The sequence below is a fragment of the Pygoscelis adeliae genome, unplaced genomic scaffold, assembly GCF_000699105.1.
Source record: "Pygoscelis adeliae isolate BGI_AS28 unplaced genomic scaffold, ASM69910v1 Scaffold38, whole genome shotgun sequence".
NCBI lineage: Eukaryota > Metazoa > Chordata > Aves > Sphenisciformes > Spheniscidae > Pygoscelis > Pygoscelis adeliae.
The window spans coordinates 13,390,665-13,400,744 of NW_008825614.1; the positions used below are offsets into that span (position 1 = coordinate 13,390,665).

General features: G+C 41.4%; 1 protein-coding gene across 1 annotated transcript in view; it reads left to right on the forward strand.

Annotated features, from left to right (window-relative positions):
• The first annotated feature begins 5,850 nt into the window (after positions 1-5,850).
• CHRM2 (cholinergic receptor, muscarinic 2) overlaps positions 5,851-10,080 on the forward strand; it is a 17,267-nt gene continuing 13,037 nt past the window's right edge. Inside the window, exon 1 of the mRNA XM_009332925.1 lies at positions 5,851-5,932. The gene's annotated coding sequence lies outside the window, so the exon portion shown is untranslated. The remainder of the gene's footprint in view (positions 5,933-10,080) is intronic.

Sequence of the window (10,080 nt, forward strand, 5' to 3'; positions counted from 1 at the left end):
TCCTAGCTTCACCTCCTGGGAAGCAGCAGACATCCCACATTGCAGGCTACAGGCTGGTGACTCCCCCTGGGCAAACCCTGGGGCAGTTAATTCTAGTGCAGATCAGATGCTGTGGGAGCCTTGACTTGTATGTGTCACCTCTGAGTAAGAAGCCAAGGATCTGCATTACGCTGATTCCTTTCTCTCTCTAGTGTCCTTTTGCCAGACTTCCAGACTGCTTTCTGCACAGTGATGTGGATTGCTTTCATAATATCTGACTCCATATTAAACAAAGGGATGTGTGTTCCTGCTTCCCTGGTCCATAGTACCTGAAAACTTCATGGCATGTGATTGAATCACATAACCACAGCAGCACAGAATAGTTTAGGTGGAAGGAGCTTCAGGAGGTCTCTACTCCAACTTCCTGTTCAAAGTAGGGTCAGTGTCAAGCTCAGACCAGGTTGCTCAGGGTTTTATCCATTATGTCTTGAAAAACTCCACGGATGGAGCCTTTGCAAGGTCTCTGGGCAACTAGTCCACTGCTTTGCTGTACTCATGGTGAAAGAATTTTTCCTTAAATCCCATCAAAGCCTTATGTCTGTTTTCTCTCATCGTCCCACCACACATCACTATAAAAAGACTGGCTCCACCTTCTCAGTAGCTTCCCTGAAGGTATGGGCAGGCTCCTATCAGGTAACCCCAAAGTCATCTCTCCTTCAGGATGAACAAGCCAATTTCCCTCAACCTCCCCTCACAGGCCACGTACTTCAAGGTATTGAATAGTATATCCTCTATCGCTGATCTTAGACCTATGGTTTGTTCTCAAATTACTTTCCAAGATGCATCAATCACCAGATAAAAGCACTTTTTTATCAGAAATCTTTGCTAGATTACAGATATTTCTGGTCTGCCGGACACAGCCCTCCCTGGACATACCTTCTGTCTCATGACTGATGTGAAATGAGGAGTTATTCAAAGCCACTGCCCATTGGATGACAACCACCACCGCCACGGTGGTAACACTTAGGAGAATCAGGGCAGAAAGCAATGTGAGTTGAAGGAGGAAACACCACATTTCTCCCAGTGGTGAGTCTTACGCCCAGTCTTGCAGGCAGAGCCCCCGTTGTCCCTGGAAATACTGCATCGCTTTTGCCACTCTGTATGGGTTCAGTAACTGAGCTGAAAGAACCAATCTTCCATCTGGCAGTTCTCTTAGAAATTTCCTGTAGTCGCCATTGATTTTTTTGGAGAGGGAAACATATATGTATAGCATTGCCTTTTGCCTTTCCTTTTACACAGAGAAGACTTTAATTAGTGCCCTTTGTGTTAAACCATTAGATGTGGCCACCTGTGGTATCTTGAAGCTATTCACATTTTTAAGTGTTTTTAAATATTGGGTCTAAGCTACCCAGAGATTTTCCAGCAGTGAGAAAATATTCAGTTACCTGGCAACTTTTCCATTATCTCACACCACAGGAGTGGCATAAAGAAGCTAAAGAAAAGTCTAATGTTTCTACTACAGAAAACATTGGTTTTCTTTTTTTGGGGGGTGGAAGGACAAATGTGGGGGATTTAGATTTGTTTTGCTGATATTTATTTATTCTTTTGTCCTATTCACTCAATAACAAGAGCTGAGTAAAAACGGTGATGATTTAGATCTATTTTGTTTTATTCAGAGAAACACTTGCCCAAGGCAGTCATATAATTTCTTTCCCCTCCTTCTGTCAGCAGTGTAATGACCCCGTCTTTGCCAGGACCTCCTCCATTCTATCCCTTCCCATCCCATTCCATCCCATCCCGTCCCATCCCATCCTATCCCAGTAGCTCTTCTCCCTGCAGCTATTTGCCCGGTTTTAATTTCCAGTTTATAAAGGAATGTCTGTTACACACATCTCCTCCATGGAATAGGTGAATGACAAAGATGAGATTTTATTCCTTAGTTGTTCTGCTGCTTATCGTGTCTGTTCATAATACTATTACTATGCTCTTTGTTAAGTGTTTTTGCTAGTCTCTGTCATTTACAAAGTGCTTTTATTAGTTAAGGATTCCATGTAACTTTATGAACTTAAAATTATTATATACATAGAGATCCATTTGACCATAAACAGAATGTGATGGGTGAACTGCAGCAGGTGCTTAGAAGTGGGGAAGCACTGTCCAGTAAACACACCTGGAAAAAAAAAAGTCTGCAAAGCAGACTGCATCTACAGCTCTGGGATACTGCAAAGCCCATTAGGTCCCAACCCTCAACCCAATGTTATACTTTGCAGATTTGTTTTGCAATCAATTATGTGTGCCAACTGCCTGGCAACAGTCACAGCCCTTAGGCAGTTTTGCATGACCCTGTGCTAAGGGGAGAAAAGGGAAGTGTTGCCCTTTAGAAGGAGGAAACGCTTGGTTGGACACTCTGAATGTTAAAAAGGGGTACTGGAGACAGACTTTTCTCCTAAGTAAGTGATGAATAGCAAGCAAGATCCCAGGACGGTTTACAGCAGGGAACAGAAGAATATATCTCTGGATCCAATAAATGAACTGGGACCAGTCCCCAGACACCAATCCTGTTTTTTTTTCCTTTTTTGCAGAAAAGTCCTGAACCTACCAAAAGCAACAGAAGTTTTGCCATGAGCATACACAGGGCTTCTGACCTATTGATTTTTTTCGGAGCAATTTACCATGGGATTTCAGACTCTGAAATTGGAGTTTGGATGAGTAATGTAGCCTATACAGTAGACCCCTGCTCTCACCGCTCTCTGAGTCAGGCTTCCACTGCCAATGCTGATGTGTGGAAATTCACAGCTCACTTCATGAAAATTCTGTAATATCCTCCCAGTGGTTGCTGCTTTCATGAGCACCCTGATATTTAATTCATTCTTACAAATATAAACCTGCACAAAAGTAGCGTTTTGCAGAGCAGATGAAATGAATCTAACACAAGCAAATATTACCTGTGCATTTTTGTCATGAATAGACAGATCTGTTAGTTACAGAGGGAGCTCAGATTAATTCTGTGAAGCTCAAAACCAAACAATATAGAGGAAGAGACATCAGAGACACTGCACATTCAACAGGTGTGTACTTTCTGACAGAAACACTGGTTATTGTTGATTAGTCCATATAATTTAGATTATATTGGATTTACTGTACTTTGTCTAATATTCACAGTCCAGTCCAAAACCCTTGGGTACACAGTGACAAGAAGACAGATAAACAGGAACAAATGCAATACAGATCAACTGTATCAAGAAATATACCAGCAAAGGACAAAAAGGATAGGAAATAACAAAACTGCAATACAATATAAATATGCATTCCATACATACACACACAGAGAAAGAGAGATTATACTTTGCAGGCATTGTGGGATTTTGATTTACTATCTATCTGTTGCAGAACATGTTCCTTTTAAGGAAGCAGAAAAAATAATTTCTTGAATAGTGATTGGTCCTAACCACCTTTTGTATTTTCTGGAGTAGCTGCTGTCACTATTGGTGATATAACAACTCCTTGAATAAAACTAGGAGGACAAAAGAAGATAACCAAGACAACACAATAGGAATAAAGCATCAGGGTCCAGGTTGTAAGAGGAAGGAAGGAAGGAAGGAAAACACTTAACTCCCTTCCTTAAAAGGAAGGAAACACTCAATACTGAATTAGGATGCTGTCAGCTGAGCTGAGTAGGATCAGATATACAATGCACAAGAGAACCTTCCTGCTGTGTGAAAGAGCAGATGACAGAGATACCCGACACCGGGATGCATTTGCTTTTTGTTCACAGACTTCCTATGTGTGTCCTGCAAGAGAATAAGACACACAGGTATCTTCTGTATATTCTCAAAGTAGCAGGAGATGGGCTGTGCTGCTTAGCTAGCTGTGCTGGTTGGGTTATACTGAAACTTCCTCACAGGTACCTGTTTAAAATTGCCTCTTCTGCCCAGCCGATATATTTGCCACAGTGAAAACAGGAAGTGAGGGAAATCTTGGAGAGTAACTGTTGCCCAATATTAGTAATAATCTAAGTGAAATTGTGCAAATAACAAAGTCTAATCTGCCAAAAGTACTCAATAGACAAGTAATGGATGCTTTTACGAACTGTAATTAAACTTATTTTGAGAGAAGTACATTTACAGCTCTTTTGGAGACCAGGATATCTCTCCATATACCTTTGCTGTGATTTTATGATTTGCCTGTTATGAACACAATTATTCCCTAATCAATACCTTGGTTACGGCATGAGGCTTCAGACAGGGTAAGGACCCTGCTGTGCTTGGCACTGCCCAGCTGCTCCAGAAACAGTCCCAGCTGAAACTCAGTCATAAATTCAGTAAAACTGTACAGTGGCTCACCATACTATGCTTAGTTCAAATTAAGGTACCAAGAGCTAACAGTTCCTAAAGGAAGCCATTAGCCAGCAGATGCCCACTGTCCCCAAAGATAACATCAACCATGTTAATGCCAAGAGGGATGAGACACAATCTTTTAAGCTCAATGGATGGGGCACAGCAGTCTGTTGGTTAGTGAGGTCCTTCCCCAAGGCTCCCAGTTGCAAAGTATACAGGGGGAAATACACGATGTGAAGCACTTCCCTAGCGGCAGTCTCAAGGGCTGGTGATGACGGGCTGTGCCTGGGCTGGAGGTGGGGGGAGGTGGATGTCACTTCAACATGATTTTTGTGGAAATCAAGGAGCGGGCTTCTGGGGCACAGAGGTCCCTGCAGGGTGCCTGCCAGGGACAGACTTCGTTAGTGCTCAGCCCTGGCGAGGGAAACTGAAAGGACTCCTGTAAATAAGGAAATTTCACAAGCAAGCAGTTGCCTTATGTCACCAGTTTCTCACTCTGAAGGAAACAGTCCCATCAGAGTCAGAACAGCGTCAACCACTCAGGCTGGCGAGGCAAAATCATGTGGGCTGATTCTCTCATAGCTGACAAAAGCATTTAGAGAAAAACCTCACAAGTATTCAAAACTTTTCTTAAACCTCAACACCGGTTTTAACCTGCCTGGGTAGGGAGAGACAAACATACCTTATTCATGGCAAGCTCTTATTCAAGGTGTTCTTCTGAGGCTGGAGAGAGCTTTCATTTAGCTTTTCTCCCAGGAGACTTTCCACGGTCCCTTTCCTGGGCTCCAAGGGAATGAAAGAGAGGAAGTGCCAAACAGTGTGCCTTGGCTGTCTGGGAACAAGAAATGACACATTCTTATGAGCAGTCTTGAATTCATAGGCTTAAGAAAGTCATATAAGAGCATCCTAACAATCAATTGTTTATCCAGAGTGAAGCACTAAACTTCTTGGCATTCCTCATCGTTAATGCTACCACCTTTGTCAGTTTGCTTTGTAAGTCTCAAAATAACTTTATGAACTTTCTTTTCAGAAAGAAAAATCTCAAACACCTTTTGTCACTTCCTGTATAAAGCCTTGCAAAATCAAAACTTTTGGCTCACTCATCCAAATTTACTACATAGCTTTATTTTTATACTGACTGTAACAAACACAGGTAGATTGAACATTGTTGTGATCACAGAAACACAATGTGCATCACAAGACTGCAAAAGAGAAACTACAAAACCTGTGAGCTTTTCCTCTTTTTACTACATTGTCTTTATTCTCAGCCAAATACCAGTACACTCTTTGCATCAGAATAGACTCGATCAATATTTACTTGTTCTCAAACACCACCCTGTTTCCTAGTAATGAAAGAATAGAAGGTATCGCAAGCTAAGTGCAGCAGGTTCATGACAAATTTGCTAGAATGCCTGAAACTCAAATTTCTATTTGTGTTTGAAGTCCATGTGTATTTACATGGGAGTTTAAGGCATATTGGCTCTGCTTAGTTCAAGGTAAATTGCATCAGTTTCCCACTATCTGGAGCACTAAACCAGTCCATTGATGTAAAGCAACAAACACCCTTCACCTGTGAAGACTACAAGGCAGCAAGAAGAGATTCTCCCAGAAAAAGTGTAAGAGTTCAATTCTTTCAATCTCTTTGCCAAATCTGTAGTTGAAAATAACTATGAACTGTGTTACTATGTTCAGTTATAAACGGATTGTGCAGAAGTATGGGGTATGAATTAAGTAAATCACAAGACCCAGCAGGAGTAGCTAGAAAAGACATTTGTCTTATTACCAGATATAATTGTATTATTTGGGAGCGCCATCTTTGAAGGCATTTGATCTTTGATGCTTGATCTTCTTTGCACAGGTAATGCAATTCAAATGTGCTATCCTTGATCTAAATGGATTATGCATTTGTAATACCTATCCTGGAGATAGTGAAAGAAAGAATTAATACACTTCTGTGTAAGATGTAAGTAAGGAATTGTCCTGTATTTTTCCACATCCCTTACATTTTTCTGTCCCTACCCTGTTTCCAGCCTGTGAGACATCCCTTGTGTCAGGTCTTAGAAGCATAAGCAAGATTGCTGATGGAAATGAAGCAGCGATGGTACCACTCTTCACTTTCCTTTCTGTCTCAGCAGAGAGTTCCCAGACCCCCATGGAGCCTCTTATTCCTGTGTGTAGGAGTATGAGAAGTGGGAAGATAGCCAGTTATTTTTTGACCTACTTGTGCTGTCATTCTCCGCTGACCACCTAGCTGACAATAGTGGTCAGCCTGGATCGTGTTAACTGATATTATGAGGCAGGGTGTTGGATACTATTGGACGCTGTGTTGATAAATATTTCCTTGCCATCTATTCCTACAGGGCCCATCCTTATCATATAGTTACACCAATGCAGTTTTCAACTTTCTGTTGCACCTGACAGTCAGAATGGCTACTGTTTTCAAAAACAGCAGACCCCCACAGTAACCTCCACGGAAAAAAAATAAATCAAAAATTGTTGCCTGCTCTTCCAAACATTTGAGAAATTGATATGAAAGTGTAGATAATGTACTGACATAGTTTGTATCTTATGTAGACTCCATACTAAGTTACTTCCTGAGATTTATTTTCTATTTTTCTAAAGATTAATAATTTAGACCTTTTTCTGGAATAATTCTTTTCTCAGGACAATGCCACCCATCCCCAGTTAGTTACTGAGATTTTTACTGGCTGGGTTACTGAAAGGCTCTTCATTTAGATGCAAAACCATAATCTATTAAGATTTTAAATGCTTCTAATATATGGTGGGATAAAGGGGAAAGCACACTATCCCTTGAATTACATGGTCCAAGATATGCAAACCTCGGACAATTAAGAAGAGAATAAATGATACTGTCAGTGACATGGTGGGTTGAGTGTCATTTGTTTAGGATGACCAGCATCATTATGAGTGGATACAAAATTATTATAGATCTCTCTAAAGAGAGATGACTGACATTTTTAAACACTCATTTGCAAAGTAGTAAATGTAAAGAAGCAGATAATTAAATTTAAAGGGCATTTTCCAACCATAACATTAAAAAGATTAAGAGGTTAAATATTAACCTGACTGTAAATACCTCCATTATGTCTTTCTACAAACAAGAGTGTCTGCATTTTAACCATTCGGTGTCGTTCAGTGCATCAGCCATTCAATGTGATTGCATTGTATATCACAAACTAAACCAAAAAGATCCCAAATTAACTCATTAAAAATGTAAAAAAGAATTTAGTCCTACTTTACATATAGGTTTATGTCCCGTCCCTGTCCCGCCCCCCAGATACGCTTCAGACACTTTATGAAAATCATTCAGGACTTCATTTATATGGAGGACGTTAATGTTATGGATAACATGTTTAAAGCCTTGAAATGGACCTCATTTGCACTCAGAAACAAGAGAAAAAGTCATTTTAGTGATGTTGCCTATAGCCTGGAAGGGCACCACCAACCCTCAGAGAATTTTCTTACTTAATGACTGGATATGCAGCAGGGAGCAGTATATGCTTTTGCATTTGCTGTTACTGAAAGTCCTGATATGAAAAAGTCTGAGAGTCACTATCTTGGACATCTTTCCAGCTCAACCCAAGGAGCCTGCTTAGAGATGGAAAGTCGCTTGCCTGCACTTTGACAAGCCCACTCTAAGATGACAGCAACTGGATTGGGATCACACAGCTGTTTTCTTCCTCACTGCCAATTCCTTTTTGTGGTCTTTGTAAAGTAAGAAGGAAAAAATAACCCACTGAGAAGCAGTTATACCGAAGTATCTTAAGCCTGTTACATCATGAGCAGAAAAAAAAAAAGGGACAGGCAGGCAATCTTTCTCTTTTTTTTTTTCCTCCAAACGTTTCCTTTCAGATGTCCCTTTGAAGTCATAGGCTTATAGTGTGAGTGACTGAGAGCAAGGAGCTGTGAAATGCGCCTTTGAGCCGAAGACTTCTCAAAGAGTATCACAGGTTACATAAGATCGGGGTACACGACATCTGCAAATCAGTGTGGTGTTATTCAGGCTTTGTTCAGCCTCAAGCTCTGGGAGCTGCAGAGAACCAAAAGCTCCAGCAATGGAAAATAATTTCTCCCATCCTGATTCTACCTTCCCACTCGGGGGGTCTCATTGCTACTGTGTGCAGTGATTGTGTTGGTGTAATTTGCTTATGAAGAAATGATTGAACATACACATACATTCTATATCTAATATTATTGTTTATCATATGTGCATAAATTAGGTATAGTTACCATTTTCTGTTCCACTCAGCCCTGTTATTGCTCTGCTAGTGCTGGATACTTTCACATAGTCAAAAATATACTGCCACTTCTCTGCTGTTGTAAGGTCGTCCCTTCAAACTACCCTCACAATACACCGCTCCATACTTACTACAAACAATTCCTACTCGGATGGATCTGATTCACTTCATAATCAAACACACAGGTCTGCAGAACACCTCAGTCGTGACTGGTTACACCTCCTGATTCTCCACTCACAGGTCTTCTGCATTTCTCATCCAAAACAACTTTCATTACTTCTTTTACATAAAGAATATTATATAAACGATACTCTGCCCCACTGATAATTCTCGAACAGGGAGCAAAACTGGCTCTCATGATTTTGGAACAGTCAGTACTGACGTATCTGTTTCTTAAAAACTGCAGAGAAAAGCTGATGAAGGTTAGGACTGTTTCTGTAAGTTGTCTGGTAGAGCTGCCGATCAGCCTCACCCAATATTCATCTTGAGTGGGAGGGCAGCACCATAGTGTGTCATTACAGCATCACTTCCTGCTAGGCCCTCTAGGAGGTTTATATCAGACTGCATGAATCTTTTTTGCCTTTCTGCATTTCAAAGTGCTCAGAGAAATGGGAGCTGAGTGCTGCCGGCAAAGGAAGTAACTGTTAGACCAGAAGATGAGAAAAACAACACAGTGCAACCTAAGGAAAAAGATAGGCAGAAGACTGATCTGAACAGCAGAGAGGTGGAGAACAAGATGAGAAAGACCAGAGAGGCTGAAGGGTAACCAGGTGCTGCACTAGGCAGCAAGGAAAAATGAAAAGGGAATGAACGAGAAGAGTGATGTGGGTCTGTCCCAGACCCACAGGTTACAGATCAGATCCTGCTTCTCCCTAAAGCAGAACCGCTGCAAAGATTTGAGGGAGGAGCGTTGCCGTTAAGGAGAGGAGATGCGGAGGCAGCGCTTAGTAATACAACCAGGAGTGGGGAAAAAAAGATACCAAGACAACTCAAATTCCTGGGACGTGACTTCATGGAGAGCCGTGGCTGTTCCGTGGTGCTGACCTGTGCCTCTGCCAGTTCAGCTAAGACAGCAGGGACGTGGTGTGCTGGGCACCAGGCTCCAAGGGTCCCCGGAGTTCAGTCACAGTTTCCCTTCGTTCCTTACTTTATGTAATTTTTTTCCATTGCGTTTTTGCACAACTCGCATTCCCCAGGGATCACAGGCAGGAATACAGAAACCCTATGAGAAATGCCAGCTTTACCTGGAGATAAACATTTGAATCCTGCTTGATTATCTGAATCTCATACCTTTTGGAGGCAGACCCGTCACAGAATTGATTGCTAATGGTCCCAGACCCAAAGTCATAGCTTTGCTGCAGAACTGAGCAAGAAAAGAATGATAGGGCAAAAGGGAAATAAGTTCATGTCCACAATATAAATAATAGCATAGGAAACAACAAAAGCAATCTAGAGGGGAAAAAATCATCTCTATAGGAAAATTGAATACACTGGAATTCGTAATT